Raw genomic sequence first — 16785 nt, 5'->3', positions numbered from 1 at the left:
GCCATCCATGTTGCAGCAAATTGCATGTGTTTATCTTTTTTGAATGCTGAGTAATATTCCATGGTATATATGTACCACATCTTCTTGATCCAGTCATCTATTTTTGGGCATTTGGGTTGTTTCCAAAGCTTAGCTATTGTAAACAGTGCTGCTATAAACATAGGGGTGCAGGTGTTCTTTGGAATTGATGTTTCTGTGTCCTTTGGGTAAATACCTAGGAGTGGAATTGCTGGGTCATATGGAAGCTCTATGTTTAGTAGGTCCAGAAATCTCCACACAGCTTTCCACAGTGGTTGGACCAGTTTGCACTCCCACCAACAGTGCAGAAGAGTTCCTTTTTCTCCACACCCTCGCCAACATTTGTTGTTGCTAGTTTTTTTAATATGTGCCATTCTCACTGGTGTAAGATGGTATCTCATGGTAGTTTTGATTTGCATTTCCCTGATGACAAGTGATGTTGAACATTTTTTCATATGCCTGTTGGCCATTTGCATTTCCTCTTCAGAGAAGTTTCTTTTAAGCTCTTCTGCCCATTTTTTGACTGGATTATTTTCTTTGTTGTTGTTGAGTCTCATCAGCTCTTTGCAGATTTTTGTGATCAGTCCTTTATCATTAGTGTTGGGTGCATCCAATTGGATTTAAATATATTCAAGAGGCGTGGCCCTGCCAGGTTGGAGGAGCATGAAAAGAATCCAGAATAGCATTAAGCAGACAATGGAGGAGTTCTGCTGTAATGAGAAAAGAAAGGAGGGGTGGTATTGGAAACTCAAACCGAACCTGGTAATTAGGGAAGGTATAATCCGGGCTTGACGCTGAGCGCACCTCACTTGGAGCGTGTGTGCTGGAAATCGCAAAGTTTAAGCAGCACTGTTGTATAATTGGGCTCAAATTATCCCTGTGGTCATAAGAAAAATCTCCTTAGATGTTTATAACTCCATATCTCATCACAAGCGGAAATGTGGTCTACAGGTAACCTTTGCCTAGCATGACTGTCACCCCAATTTGCTTAGAAGCCCAGTTCTCTGAGAATGGTAAAGTTATTGTTTCCTTAGTGAATCAGAGTTTTAAACCCAGGGCAGGCTTAGAATTAAGTATGGACATGAAAAAGTAAAGTGAATCAAAGTCATGGTACAACTAGATTTTTAAAAAATGAATATTTTGGAATAGTCTATGTATATTTGATTTTGTTAATGTGTTGTTTAGAGTGACTGAGAGATTAACTCTATGAGTCTCTCTCCCTGTCCCTCCAGAGGCAAAATTGGGACCTGCCCAATTTCAAGGGGAGGGGAAATAAAACTTCACTTCTTTGTGTGTTTCTGGAGAGTACTTGGGACAGGAAATATTGCTATGGACTTCCAGGCCATCAGTGCCCTAATGGTTCCTTTAAAGTCCTTTAGGTTTTCATTAACCATTTCCTCAAAGTCCTTCATTTCCACTGGCCATCCAGTCTCAACACACCATGTTTTAGGCATTATTATGGTAGCACCTCACTTTTAGGCACCTAAATGTGTATTAGGTATCTGTTGCTGCACAATTAACCATCCCTAAGTGTTGTGGCTTAAAACAATGACAACGCTTATTTTCCCCATGAGTCTTCAGTTTGCGTGGAACTTGGGGGAAAGCTCATCTCTTCTTTGCTAGGTATCAGTCAGAGTCATTGCCAGACTGTGACCTGGAATCCTCTGGGGGTTTACACACATCTGGCAATTCATTCTGGCTGCAGTTAGGCTGAGACCAACAATTTTTTCCACACCTTCCCCAGGTTGCCAGTGCTTCCTCACAATATGGTAGCTTAGCTCCAAAGCCATGTATCGATGGGGCGGGCTGGGGGGAGGGGCGGGGAGCAGGATCCTTTTGAGGAACAGCAAGTTTCTGGAAGAATATGTAGGACCAGAGATATTGCCATGGCCCTTTGGGAAACTATGGTCTGCTGTGCTTCTATATGGACCTGTCACTGTCCGTGGACGACCCCAGGGGGATACAGAAACCCAGGTGCTTTCAGCTGGGAAAAGTGCTCCAGTGAGCCAAGGGCTGTCTTCCTAAGAGAGTTATTGGTGTGTGTGTGGTGTTCAAAATGAAGGCCCAGGAAGCTGGGGAGGTGTGCACAGAAATAATCAATGGTATGTGCAAAAAGCTCTTGGAGGTACATCAATAGTGTCTGTTGCAAGATAATAAAATACAGATGGGATGAGAAGTCAAGGTGAATTATATCCCTATCCCTTATCTCATTGCTCAAAGGCATCTCGGCTCTTTTCACAGAAATACTAAGTGACAGAAAATGTGGGCCCAAGATCAGCTAGAACCTCATTTGTAACAAAGAATTGGCCTCGCCCAGCATGTCCACGTCTCAAACCCTCAGGGTATTGCAGATCCTCATTGGGCTGTCATGGCTGAGGCATGGTGAACGGGCTTCTCTGGGGAAACAATGGGAAAGTCATGTTCATGGAAGTCAGGCATGAGGTGCTGTGGAACATACTCCTCACCTGCTAAGTCCAGGAAGACTGTTTAATACATTTGTTAGCACAGTGCCGTGAAACAGATTCTTCTACTCTGTGATAAAGCCTTTTATGCTATGTCAAGCCTAGAAGTTTTTCTCTCACTGCCAAAACTCCACAGGTGCTTGGGCCCCTCCCCCCATCACCAGAGCTCTAAGGACACTGAGTAAAGGGAGAGAGGACTCACTGAGGGGTCCCAGGGAGGCTGGGAGCGCGTGAGCTGCTGCTCCCAGACAGAACAGACATCCTGTGCTCTGAAAGGCAGTCTCTGAAGGAGTCAGCCTTGCTCCATTCCTGGAAGAAGAGTCTGCCAAGCTGCCTGTTTCCTCAGTGTAACTGTGATCAGACCTGCCGGAAGAGGCACCGGTGATGGCAAGAGCACATAGGGATCCACTGTGCCACACGCTTGGCGGTACAAGAGGCAAATCCCCTTTACACCCTCCTCCCAAGACTACGGCAGGGGAATGGCTCTCTCACCATCTACGTAAACATGCAGTTCATGTCTCTGGAGGCCACATACTCCTGTCTCTCTCAGTCCCAGGCCCTCCATGACTAGATTTCTTTTAGTTCTTGTCTTGGAATCTTTAATGGAGCAAGGTGCCTTCTCTGGGAAATCACTCATCTAATCCCAATTTCTGTCTTCTCAGAGGAGTAAGGAACCATCCCAAAGCATGTAAGAGAAAGCCATTGTAAATTCCCAGCACACCTGTCTACAGCACACACCTAAGGAGAAGGAAGACCAGAGCTGGAGGAGTGAGCAGACTCCTGCTGGATTCGAGACCTTTTCCCTCCTCCTCTTTGGCAGATGCCATGAGATCAAGTACTCCTGCTAGATGTTTGCAGCTAGAACTCGTTCCTCAGGCAGTGGGGAATGCACCAGAATTGGAGATGGAAGACCTGGGCGCAAGCCCCAACTTACCACTTAGCCATGAATGGGCAACCCCCACAGCCTTGCTCAGTCCGCAGTCCCTTTCTCACAGGCGTGAGCTGGAGAATAGATGAGATGTAGGGAAAGAGCTTGGGAAATTCCAAAACCGTCCAAATACAGGTAGTCATGACTGGCACAGACTCAGCGCAAGGCTCCAAGGCCCCTGCCTTGGGACATGACACAACATCTCTGCAATTCCAAAGGCAGAAGTGAGTAATCACCCGGTCGCTGGAGTACCACCTTGGAGGGTCTCCCTCCCTCGGTGAATCTCTTGACCCTCTCGAGCAGCGATCTCAGCACAGTCCTGGGGAGGGTGCGCTAAAGCGGGCATGTCGGCGGGAATCAGTCCCTCCTATACATGACTGTTGACACAAATGCAGACAGTTACCTTGTGGAATTAATGAAGACCTCGGAGAAAAGGCAAGAATTGGGATGGAACACCAGATCTTACTGGGGAACGAAGTGTGATCACCTTGGACCTGGCTGGTTTCACCTGGCCATGCTGGGTGCCCACCCACTTCAGCTGCCCAGAGCTCCCAGCTACGAGAACAGGCTCTCGGGAAAGGCCTGCGGTCAGCCGCTTCTTCTTTGAAGCCACTTGGTCCTCCCTCTTTGGGTGTCTGCTCTCCCACTGCATGCTGGAAACCAGCTCAGCTGGTCTCTGCCTGCAGTCTAAGGGGCCCAGCTTCTTTCCATTTTGTCTCTTCACCATCCCTCCAGCTTGGCCCTTGAGTGAAGTCAAGTTCAGGGCCCCTCTTTGCTCCCTGTTGTGGAAATGGGAAAGAGAATGCAGAGGAAACTCAGCGTGCCGCACAGCCCCAGCCTGGAAGGGGCGCACACCACTTCCAACATTCCATCAAGTCACTTAAAATTTAGTCACCAGGCCACAAACATGCTCAGGGATGCTGAGGAGAATCACGTGGAGCTGGGCGGCCACACCAGGCTACAACTCCAACTCCCTGACATCCTCTGAATATGAATTTGTGTGGGTCCAACTCTAAGCGCCACAAAGACCCTCAGTTGCACTAGTGTAGGGGCAGGAATGGACACAGTGCAGGTTTTCTGATCCAGCAGATGGGGTAAAGGAGGGGTTCTGGAGCCCTCAGTGACTTTTGCAGGCTTTTATTGGGATCTATCCTGTACACAGCAGGCAGGGGTGCTGGGGTGCCAGGAGGCTGGCAGGCCTCCCAGCCCCCAGCAAATCTTCACTCTTTCTGGGGTCACCGGCGTTCTCTGGTGGTCTCTGCTTCTCTCATGGTTCTGCTTCTCTTTTGGCTTCTGCTGGCGTCCCCGAGACGCCGCCCTTAAAAGCCCAGTCTCAGCCCAGGTGAATCCCATCTACCGATGCCCACACCCTACTCCAGGTGCCCGCCATCAGGCATGCATTCAGGACCGCAAGGATCCATCATCTATCCTGATGGCGGGAGGGCAGAAAAGCCTGATACTTTTACCTTACCCTACAAGTAGTAAATGTGAGTCTTTTTCTGGGTGCGTAGACCCCGAAGGCATTTCAATTCTCGGAAATGAGAGCCCCCAAACTGTTTAGATGTCGCTCACTGTGGGCCGTGCGTAAAAGCCACGCTGCGCGTTGCCCAGCTGTAGAGTGACGCCGGTCACTCCTCTCCTGATCCGAGAAGGCTTAACTGGATGTAAATGAGATGGAGTGGCCTGACGGAGCTAGACTTCAGTAGGCGCAGTAAAAAGAAACTCATTCCTAAGCTTCAATTTGTCACTGTTGGTCCTGGCTCCTTGTAAAAATCTATCGGATCATGACACACGGCTGTCTGCTTTCTCCCGTGCCCTCCTCACCCCATAGAGGGGGGCAAGAGGGTGGGCTGGACAGTGCTCAAATGAGGAAGCGGATTATTGCCCCTGACGGGCAGGCTGTCTTTGATCATCCCAGGAAGTCTTGCCAAGGGCCTGGGGTGCAGGGGCTCGTCCCACGGCGCACACCCCTCCCTTTACCCAGTTTGGTTGATGGTTCATCTTCTCATGCATTTGCCACAGGTGTTTCCTTGCCTCCCCCTGTTAAACCTCAGCACCACCCTGCTGGAGAGGCCCGCCACTGCAGGCAAAGGTCCTGTGTCTGGGCTGCAGGGGATGCTCTCTACACCACCCACACCTTCCTAGGGCACCCTCGGGTGTTCCTCCTCCCATTCTTCACACGCCTGTTGTCTCTCCTCCCCAGCTCTAGGCAGATACTTTAGCCTTCATGGAGAAATGAAACCATTTAAGGGAAGTCCTTCACCCACCCACCAACAGTGTCACCAGTGCCTGCTGCCTCTCATTCCTGCCCCGCAGGGGGGCACATGCCCGTTCCTATCTATGGCCGAATCTTACACGGGAAACTCCTGGTCTATCTATCCTACCCCCCAACTCCGGCATTCCTGTCTTCAGCCCTGCCCTCTCTCTGAGCCATACACCCAATACTGGGCATCTCCTGTGGGAAGACCAGGAACTGAAGGGAGAAGCACAAAGCCGGCAGGGAAGACCTTGCTGGCTTGGGGAGATCAGCGAGGGGGAAAAGTCATAGCAGGTCATGCTAGGAGGGAGAACGCCTCAGACCCCCTACCTCCTCCACCCTCACCATTCTGGCTCAGCTCACTGCAGCCCCAGTATGTGACCAGAGGGCGGTGTGACAGGAGTGTCCGCCTCCTGCCCCTCTCCGGGACATCAGCTACCCTGGTGTCCTGCCAGGGGAGGAGGCAGGCAGGGACTTCCAGATCCCATTGCTCAGGCACACTTGAATGGGAAATGTGCTGAGAAAGCCCTTTGCACAGTTCTTAATCTATTTTAAAGTCCTTAACAAAACAAACCCCAGGGCATGAATAAATTGGCTCCCAGATAATGGCCAAGGAGCAAGCTGGTGGACAGTGTGGGGCATTGGAGAGAGGACAGCCCAGTGACCAGGGTGAACAGCTTGTCTCACGCCCTGTTTTAAAGGGACTCTAAATGCCCAGGACTGTGGGGCTCCCAGCACCCTAAGTGCCACTGCATGACACAAGAAGACTGGAGTCATGATGATGTGCTGAGGAGGGTCCGGTACCCCTGTAGACAGGCAGCAGGGTGAGGCCCAGGATCCCATGGACAGGGTCCTTCCCCGGCTATGGAGAGGATGTTTGATGTTGCTTTAGTCTGAACGCAGCGCTAAAGACAGAATGCTCATCGCGCACCCTCCCAAAAAATGTTGAAGTTCTAACCCTTAGTACCTCAGAATGTGACTTTATTTGGGATAGGCATGGTGCAGAGGTCCCTCGTTAGGAGGTGGCCTTTCTGTAGTAGGGCACGCGAGCCCCTCACCCGGCAGGACTGGTGTTTCTCTGAGAAGAGGAGAGGCACATGGGCAGGAGGGGGCCCTGTGACAGCGGGGCAGACCTTGTGATGCATCCGCCTGCAAGGAAGGCAGTCTTGCTGGCTAACACCAGGAGCTAGAAGAGACCAGGAGGAGCTTGTCCCCTGCTGCTTTCAGACACCCTGTCCACTCCTTGATTTCAGAACTGGGAGAGGATAAACTTTTGTTGTTTTCAGCCCTCCTTACCCCAGTTTAAGGCACTTTGTTACAGCAGCCCTAGGGGGACAGAGGGTATGTCTCCTTATTCAAGGGCATTGCTCATACAGTACTGGCCCTGCCCCTGCCCCGCAAGTGGCTGGCACAAGAGGGCCCAGAGCCTCATGTGTCTTCCTCCCTGAGTTATCACCCTTGATGCTCCACTCCAGAGGGCCAGAGAAAGGCGTTATCATTAGGATAAGTGACACAATGTCCTGTATGATGAGTCCCACTGGGGTCTCAGGCAGAGATCAGACCTGGAGCCAGGCACTGGGGGTCAGCAGACCTGACTCCTAGTCCAGGTTTTCAATACATCTGCTGCAAAAGCTCTTCTGGGATAGCACCTGGGAAATCCACAAGACACACTTTCACACCCAGTTGAGTGGTTCAGATGAACATTTCAGCAAGACAGGAATCACGAAACTTCAGAGTCAACTACAGAAAATCGGATGCTCTGAAAGGTACCTGTGTAACGCTGAGGGCCTGGCAAGTGAGTGTGGCTTTCCTGGCCTGTTCCCGCACGGAGGGTCCACCTGCCCTGGCTGCCCAGGGACTCTGGACTGGATGCTGGTCTCCTCTGGCACATAGGATGTTTGGGGGCTCTGCTGGACTTGTCTTGCTCTCACCACTTATGCTGGGAACTCCCAGCTTTCCTAAAGCCGTGCCCGGCCATTCAAACAAATTCAAACCTCAGAAACTTAATTGGTTCACCTCCCAAACCATCCTCCATCTTGCCCTCACAGGAGCTCCATGACAGGGCCGTTTACCCCCTTGTTACAGATGAGGACATGGCAGCTCAGAGAGGCTGAGGAATTGTCTCAAGGACACATAGTGATGGGCAGAGCCCAGTCTGACTGGCCGCAGAGTCCTGTCTCTCTAGGCTCTGTCCCAGCGGGGAGCTCACTCCACCTCCTGCCAGAACAGCTGCCCACTTTCTGACAGAAGCCTTTTAGAAAACCATAACCCTTGGGCATTTTAGGCACCGTGACAGGCCACAGAATGAAAATGTAGGAGCAGCAAGCCCTTCTGGGACAGCCTTTATGCCTATGAATTCAGAAAAGTCTCAGTGCTTAGTTCTGGGTCTATTTTTAGCTCCTCTCAATCTTGCCAGAGGCCCAGGCGTGGCCTGACGCTCTGTTGGCTTCCTCCAGAGCTGCCAGGCAGATTGAACTCTACCTATTGAAATGCTCGTGGCATGAGAGGAGGTGCTTTTCCCACTTAATTCTAACCTGCCAGTATTCATTTTTTCCTTTGAAACCCAAATAGCGACATGTCACTTTCCTAAATAAAGGACTGGAATTGACTTCTAGCCTCCTCTTTGGGTCAGAGTCACAGAAGATGCCAGAATCCTGGAGCTGGGCTTGTGTTGGTGTGTCAGGGGCAAAGATCACAGCATCACATAAATTACAGGGCACTTATCCCATGGAAAGCAGTGCAGCTTTGAAATACTGATGTCTGTGTATCAATATGGAAGGACAATTGTTATATATTGTGGAATAGAAAGAAAGGATTACAAAACTGTATGTAGTAGAATCCACTTTGTATTTAAAAACATATCTACATATAAAAATTACCAGGAAGGCATATCCTGAAATAATTATAATTGTTGTATGTGTATGTATGATTGTTATTTCTGGGTAGCATTATTACTTTTTTTATCTACTTATTTAGTTAATTTCTAATTTTCCCCTTCAATTAAACATATGCATGTTTCAATTTAAACACAACAAATTTACTTATAAATGTGGAACTGTGACAGCAAACCCAGCTCCTGAATTTCAGTGGATTCTGGTCTCTCAAATCAGGTCGCAACAAATTTGCACTTGAATGAATTTCTATTCAGGCCACATTCTAGTCTCTCTTTTTTTTTTTTACCTAGTTTTCTAGGTAAAAAACTCACAGAAGAGTTGCAAGATTAGTACAATCAACACTCCTGCACCTAGGTGAATTGATTGATGGTATTTTTGCCACATTTGCTTTATCTCTGTATATTATTATATTTCTAACCCCCAGCATCTAACACTGTTTTCAGTAAATGAGTGAATGGCTGTGCACAGAGGAATCAATAAGGCCTTCACCAGGGAAGTAACATTTAAGTTGGGTCTTGAGGAATGCTTTGGAGTTTTCCAGACATCAGGGAAAGAGTACTGCTAATAGAGGGAACAGGAAGAGCACAAGCAGTGAGCTCCAGAAATGATTGTGTAGGGGACTGAAGGAAATTCAGTTCAAGGGGGGAAAGAAGCATGTGGGTAGAGAAAGAGCAATGCCAGGGAGGTGAAGGATGGGAGGAGAAAAGGCGTCTGATAGTGGAGGCCAAGGAGAATAAGTCATGGTAACTGTAGCAGCAAGGAGAATGGAAGAGAGGCCACTGTGAATATGCAGCTGTTCTCCATCCATGCTTACCCGGGGCTGCTTAGCGTTGCCTTGAGCTCTCTATCCTGGCTGCTTTGCTTTGATCCCTAACGTGAGCTGTCAGCTCCATGCCCTGAGTTGCCAGCAGCTACTGCAGAGCCCAGCTACCTCCTCATCTACTCTCCTGGAGATTCACTTCTGGGGCCAGAGACCTTGGCATACTGGTCTCTAAGCTGAACCCTTCTTTGCCACCAGCAGCGAGATACCTGCACCCCTTGGGGATGGGCAGATGGTGAGGCCTGCGCTCCCAGCTGGGCAGCCTTGCTGGGCTGGCAGTGGCATTTCCAGTATGCAGGAGATGGCAGGGTGGCTAATATCCGCTCCTCCCTGGTGTCCATGCTTGGCAGCCCTCATCTCCAGCCGACTGTTTCCTTGCAGATGAAGGTAGCAGGAGGGGGGAGATGGGCTCTCATTGGCTCCCTGAAATGTTTAAGTCACCACTTTGATATTTGTTCTTGATCTCATTAGTTCCTTTTTTTTTTAAACTATCTCTTAATGCTTCCTATATGCTTGCAGTCAGCCTTGGCCACAAGAACTGCCCCCTCCCTAGCCCCGGCACTCACCCAGTTCCTCTCTGTTCAGATAGCAGGTGGAGCTTTCTGTCTTGTGAACATTCACACAAATGGAAAATGTCAGAATTTAATGTGTAAAGGAGCCCAGGTTGGGAAATTCCAAAAGCAAACATCTGATGTGAGTCTCCCCTGGGCATAAGTGGGGAGAGGACTTCCCCAAAAGCTAGTGTCAATTTGCATCCTCACATTGATTCAGCACCTTTGTAGAAAAGACTCCCCTGGAAGACTGGGAAGGTTGCCTGCCCTCCTGGAGCTTCCAGAATAAAAAGACATTCATAGCGGTGCTGTGTGAACTGCAGCAGACCCCGCAGCTTGCCTCAGGTACAGGCAGGAAAGGGTTAGCAGCAGGACTGGCTGGGAACTGGCTGGTAACCAGGGTGGGAAATGGGCTGAGATGCTTCCAAGAGGAAGGAGCCATGAGGAGTATGAAATCATGTTGGGCTGGGGAATAACAGATCAAAAGGCTGAAAGGAGCACTCAGGGACATGGGTGGCAGGCTTGGAGGCTTGAATGCCCACCTAGGGAATAAGGGCCTCTGTATGCAAGGGAAGGGCCTGCAGGCACTTTAGTCCTGGCTCAGTGTGAATCCACTTAAGCCTTCAGGCCAGAGGACGGGGGTGGACCAGAGCAGAGCTTCCTACCCAGGATGACAGGAGTACTCTTTACAACATGCACATATATAGTGTAAATCCTACAGTGGGCATCTCTACAGTGTGACTTGCACCTGTTTGTGTTTAAAGATGCTGGTGTTTCTTGTGTCACTGGATGAATTAATTTCTAAGAAACTATTAGCTCTAAAACGAGCATTTTTCTGAGGTATGGGAGGAAGGTGCTATCATGGAGAAGAATGTCTCCTCTACCCTCATAAGTTCAGTGACTGGAGCCTGCAAATTAAACTGGGAAGTAACATGGGGAGGAAGGTAATGCACATGCATAGTGTAAGTGCACATGGGGGTGCTCGGTGATGAGGATCTTGAAAGGGTGGCTATAATTTGGAGTGTGTACCTAACTTGAAGGGGAAGTAGAGGGGAGAGGAAAGGCTGCCATGGCAGGAAAAAATAGGTTGCTTTAGGAAGGGCAACATGGGTTTTTGAGGGGACTAGGGATGAGAAAGTTTATGCTACTGTTTGTCTCTACAGGTATGAGTGACATTTTTTATCTTCAGAGCCAGAAACTTCTCCAGAGAGGGGTGTGTGGTAGGTTTGCTCTCGGTCTCTCGCCTGGGAGCAAAGCCATCCTGAGAGGGGCGTGTGGCAGGCCCATTTCTCAGAAGTTTCTGCTTTCAGTCAGACAAGGGAAGCTCTGAGAAGACTTCTTTCAGTATCTGTTGAGTCTCAAATATCTTCAGCTTAAAATAATCTTTACTCCCACTCTGGGGTGGTGAGTGGGTCCCTACAGTGAAATGGAGGAATTCCTGGCCAGTCCCCAGCCAGCCTTCGCAACCAGAGGGAACCAGTGGCTGAAAATTTACCTTCACTGTGTAGACTGTGCATCTGAGTAACTGGGGTTATGTGGATAATTTCAGAACAAAACTGCTGCTGGGGAGTGGAGTGACATTTTTTGGGATTGAATGATCCAGATAATTGCAGTGGTGGCAATGCCCTCCCACCATGCCCTGGAGTGGTGGGAACACATTAGTCATGGGCGGGATGAGGAGAGATACTTGAGGAACAGGGAATAAACAAAAGGAGCCAGCAGTCATGTCTCAAGTAGGCCTCTGAGGGTGGTGGGGTGGCTGCCAGCATCCCAGGCAGGGAGACATGAGTCACACCCCAGACGCTGACCTGCCAGCACCCAGCCTCTCAGGAGGAGGCAGGAGGCAGGCGCTAGAGGTTCCAAATGTCAGGCTCTGTCTCTTGTGATAGCCTTGGACTTGAGCTCTTTGTCATCAGCCTTTACAGAGTCACATGACTGACTGACCTGTGTTCCTAGTTCTTCAGCTGCAATTTATCCTGAAAGTCTCAGAAGCTCTGCTATGACCTTGGTCATTGTTCTGGACTGTAGTAACCAGGTTTTCTTACCAGAGGGGCTGTCCACAGGGCTATGCTCTGCTTTTATAGTGGGGCTGGTTTGTGAAGATGGAAGGCAGGAGTGCTTGTTAGTACTATAGTCTCAGCAGCCTGCTTCTCCCCTGCGCTGCAGTTTGCTCTCTTGTTCTTCTCCCATGTGACCCCTGACCCGAAAAGGAGGTCCTCTGTCTAGTGAGCATTTCGAATGATCTAGGAGAATATCCAGAATCCCGTCCTGGGGAGTGTGGGCAGCTCTTCAGGGTGCATGAAGCTAGCTCCTGCTGGGTGACAATGCCAGGTGCCATGTCCTGGCAGGAGGGGCAGAGCCACTCCAGCTGAGAAAAGTAACAGACCTTCTCTGCCCTCTGGGACCTGCTGACTGGCGAGTCCGTGTCCACAGTCACTGACCTTCTCCTACCCTTCTAGATCTTCCTGGCATTGATGCTGGAGTTAGTGCCCCCTTTTTCCCCTCAGCTCTGTGTTCTGAAGTCCCTTGGGTTGTAGTGCCCCAGCCCGCCCCCACACTCTTCCAGCCCTTCTTCCTCACCTAGGTCTATGCCTACCCCCTGCTCTATGCCCAGTCTCAGGTGGGTCTGGTGCTTGGGACCAGAAGCCACAGACCTTTAGCCTTGCCAGGGACAGCCTGCATAGAAGCTGGAGTTGAAAGTCTTTTGCCAACCTTGGCAGAGATGTGCTGAATCTAAAGAAATTGAGGGCCATTTTCTGCCTCTGTGAGGAATTTCTACTCCCAGGGATCTTGCTTGATCACTTGGGGCAGTCCTATTTAACTAGCTGAGGCATCATTGTTTCTTTCCACAACTGGATGTTTACAGTATCTATGCACTTGCCTTTTAAATATGTCGTCACCTGGGATTGCTCTTTCTTTTGATCTTCCTTTTGATCTTTTAAGTGGGACATGGGGTAAGGGAGCATTTATGAGATTTGCCTGTGCTCCAAGCAAGAGCCAGTTTGCAGCCCGCATGCCCCTTCCAGATGACAGAGCAGAGCTTGCATTCTGATCACAGATGGGCCCCTTGACCTTGAACCAGTCAAGGCTGACAGCCCTGGAACAGCAGTGACTGCTATGAAATAACTCAGAGACGTCATCCCAGAGCAGAGCTGTCCTCCTCAGATCAAAGAGAGACCAAGAGGAGGGTGCTTCCCACCCACAGCCGCTGGCTTACAGAGTACACAGGCCTCCCAGGGGTCAGGAAGAAACAGCCTTTCACCCAGGAGCCCCGGAAGTAGAATCAATGCCCTTTGCTTTTTGGGGTCTCTGATATAAGGCAGATTACGCTGCTCCTGGGGCTGAGAGTGTGATGCTGGAAGTGGGCAGGTGGTGGTGGGAGGACAGATGTTTCCTGCCCGCTCTGTTCTCCTCCTGCCCGCCCCCCAGCACACCCAAAGGTGCACACATGTGAGCATGCACAAAGGGCACCCTGTAAGGTCCACTGGGTCTAACAGACCTTAGCTTAAGAAAAGTCTGTTCCAGACCTGGCCTGGGGAGGGGGAACATGTGTGAGTGCCTGGCCTTGTCTCTCAGGCACCTGCCTGGACCCCAGGGCCTGAGCTCCCAGGGTCTGTCTGAGAGCCCCTCTTTCTTCTAAATCAGGGTTTCACTTAGGTGAACAAAAAACCCTGCCTCTGGGGTTCTAACGTACCCCCCCCCCCAAATATTCCGTAGTTTGTGCTGCAAAAGTAAGGTTTCCCCCTCACTTTCAAATGACAGTGACATGTGCCTAATACTTAGCAGCTTCAGAAAGCACAGTCAGTCCTGGTCCCAGAGGAAAGCTGCCCCGCAGGACCATTCTCTCTATCAGGAGCTCACACTAGGCTCCCCTGAGCAGCTTTTAAACACAGACACAGGGTCTCCCTGGTGGCATAAGGGATTAAGACGCAACCTATGAAGCTATCCAAGCTATCCGCAGCCACTGCAGCACAAGTTCAATCCCCGACCAGGGAGCTACCCTCACAGCACAGCAGACCTCTCCTGACTCGCCCGATGTTCCCCTTAGCAGTGCATTTCAGTCAGTCTGCCTGTTCTGTTCTCCACTCTTGTCTCTGGTGAATCCTCTCACTCCCCCATACCTCTGACCTGTACCCCAGTTATTGTATGCATAAATAAATCTTTAAAAAAAAATAAGCACAGACACAGGGACCCCACGTAGTGCTTCGAACTCAAGAAACCTTGCCCAGGAGTTTGCGTGTCTAGTAAGTTCCTTCGTGATAGTGCTGCTGCTTACCCAAATTGCAGTTCTGGAATGATTATCCTCACATATCCCCTCCCCAGAACCTAGGAAAGGCCAAGTCTTTCTTTAAAACACCCAGATCATCACAGGAGCACCTTCTCTCTCTGGTCTTCCTCCCTCTCAGTGGAGTATGGTCAGACACAATCCAGCCCAGTTCTCAACAGAGCTGATGCCCTGTCCCCTTGAATCCCCGCATTGTTGTCCTGACCAGGTCTCTGTCCCCCCCAAAGACTCCATCCACACTGGCTAGGTATGAGGGGGGTAGGAAAGGAGGTGAGGAATGAAGACCCACCCTCTCTTGCCAAAGTAATATTGAACACTCATTTTCAAATTTCGTATCTAGGTGATTTGGGGAGATGTGCTATGATGAATGGTGTGTGTGTGTGTGTGTATACACACACATGCATGCACACACATATTTATTGGTTTTTGCATTTGGGGGCACAGTATGTAGTAACCAGTGTAGAAAAATGCAGTGAATCTGGATGGCGTTGATGGGGAATGCAGCCTCCTATTCCAGCCAGAACTTGGAACAACTGCACAGCTGGCTTATTTATTTTTTAAAGATTTATTTGTTTATGCATACAAGAGCTGGGGCACAGGCCAGAGATGCAGGGAGTGAGAAGATCCACCAGAGACAGAGTGGGGAGCAGAACAGGCAGACAGACTGAAATACACTGCTGAGGGGAGCAGTGGGCGAGACAGGAGAGGTCTGCTGTGCCATGTGGGTTGCTCCCTGGCTGGCCGGGTATCGAACTCGTGCTGCAGAGGCTGCGGATTGCTTCATGGTGTGGTGCTTAACCCCCTTGGGCCACAAGGGGGGCCCCAGCTGGCTTATTTATCTGGCACTTGGCATCTCAGCAATGAAAAGGTTTGTGGAGAAAAGAAGCAAAAGATGGAGAACTTTGCTGTGCTGTGTTTATAGGTTTTGGCTCCCCCCAAACAGCGCATCTTTAGCTCTCACCATAAAGCAGGCAAGCAGGCTTCCGAGACTCACCTCTTGTTAGAGGTTTTACACTATTTCTTACCCTGGGGCACAATTAAATTGTCTGCCACTGAAGCTGTCAGGCAGTAACAGAGTTCCTGCGCTCACGCAGTCGTTCACAGAGCTTTCTCTGACATCCTCGGTCCTTTCTGTAGATGGGGAGAGCAAGGGAAAAATCTCTTAATGACAACTGTGAGTGGCTCATCTGTCCAAGTATCCTCGCGTTGCTCCTTGCTTAGGGTCACTCATATTGTTCAGCTTGTCTCTACTCTGCACTGCTCAGCCCCACCTGGACGGTGACCTTCAGTGAGGAAGGAACACGGAGAAGAATGACCCTCCGGGGGGAGAACTCTAAACAATGCCTTACAAGCAAGACATAGGAACTTGGAAGGATAATTTGGAAGGATGCCCAGGGCAACAAATATCCAAATAGCTACTAGGTAGAACTAGAACTTGCTTCCTGCGTACTAAAGAAGCCCTAAGTTGTCACTTGGGGTCTTTGCTAGGGTGTCCCCTTCTCCAGGAGTCGAATGTTAGTGTCCCTGGCAGCCTATCCTCTCTCTTCCATCCTTGAGTGTCATCTTGAGAAAGATGACTCCCAGCTGTACATCCCTTGCCCATATCACTTTTCTGAAACATAAACTTGTATATTTAACTGACTCTCATCTCTGCTTGATATCTCTCTGGCATCTCCAGCGTCTCCCCATTCTGGAGCCATCTGGAGCTCATCTAGTCTCCTCCTTACCTTACAACAAAAGACACACTTATCACCAGGAAATTACAAAGGTTTTAGGAGCTCTCTGCCAAGAGCTGTAGGGCTTCTCCTGTGTCTTCTGTGGCCGCTCCTCCACCCCCTTTTGCTGGCTCTTCCTCCCCTGCCGTCCTCTGTATCACAGCAGCCGCTCTGGCTCTGTCCTGGTTTACCTTCCCTTCCTCGCTTCCAGCTTCACAGCCTTAAACACCAGCTCCATCTTGGTGGTGTCTGGTGCTTGTTTCTCTGGCCTACCTCTCCTGGGCCCCTGGCTTGTGTAGCTAGCTGTCCTCTAGCTCTCCACTTGGAGGTTTGATCTGCATTTCAAATTTAACATTTCTGAGTCCAAACTCCCGATCTTCCAGAATCTGTTTCTCCCATAACATTCCCTACTCAGCAAACAGCAGCTCCATCCTTTTTGTCACTCAAGTCAAAAATCTTCAAGTCTTGATCCCTCCCTTCTACTCTCCACTGACTTTCTATCAAGTCCTAGCAAATCTACTAGAAGCCGGTTGGCTCCCACTACATCCACCACCTCCAGTCATCTCTCAGCGGGGTTGTGGCAACAGCTTCCTGACTGGTCCTTCTGTGACAGCCTGATCCTGTCCCCTCCCGAGGGCTATCCCCTCAGCAACCAGTGGTCCTTTTAAAATGTAGTTAGATCACATCCTCCCCTGCTCAGAACCTTCCAGTGGCTCCCAAAGTCCCACAAAAGCCCCAAGTGCTACCTATCCTGACACTCCCTCACCCCCAACCTTTATTATCCCTTCTAATCACCCATATTCTTGTCGAGCTCCAACCACACTGGTCCCCTCTCTGTTCCTTGAGTATGTTAAG

The sequence above is a fragment of the Talpa occidentalis genome, unplaced genomic scaffold (assembly GCF_014898055.3).
Source record: "Talpa occidentalis isolate TD23 unplaced genomic scaffold, MPIMG_talOcc4v2.1 talOcc4.5, whole genome shotgun sequence".
NCBI classification, from domain to species: Eukaryota; Metazoa; Chordata; class Mammalia; order Eulipotyphla; family Talpidae; genus Talpa; species Talpa occidentalis.
This window is presented reverse-complemented; position numbering follows the sequence as displayed.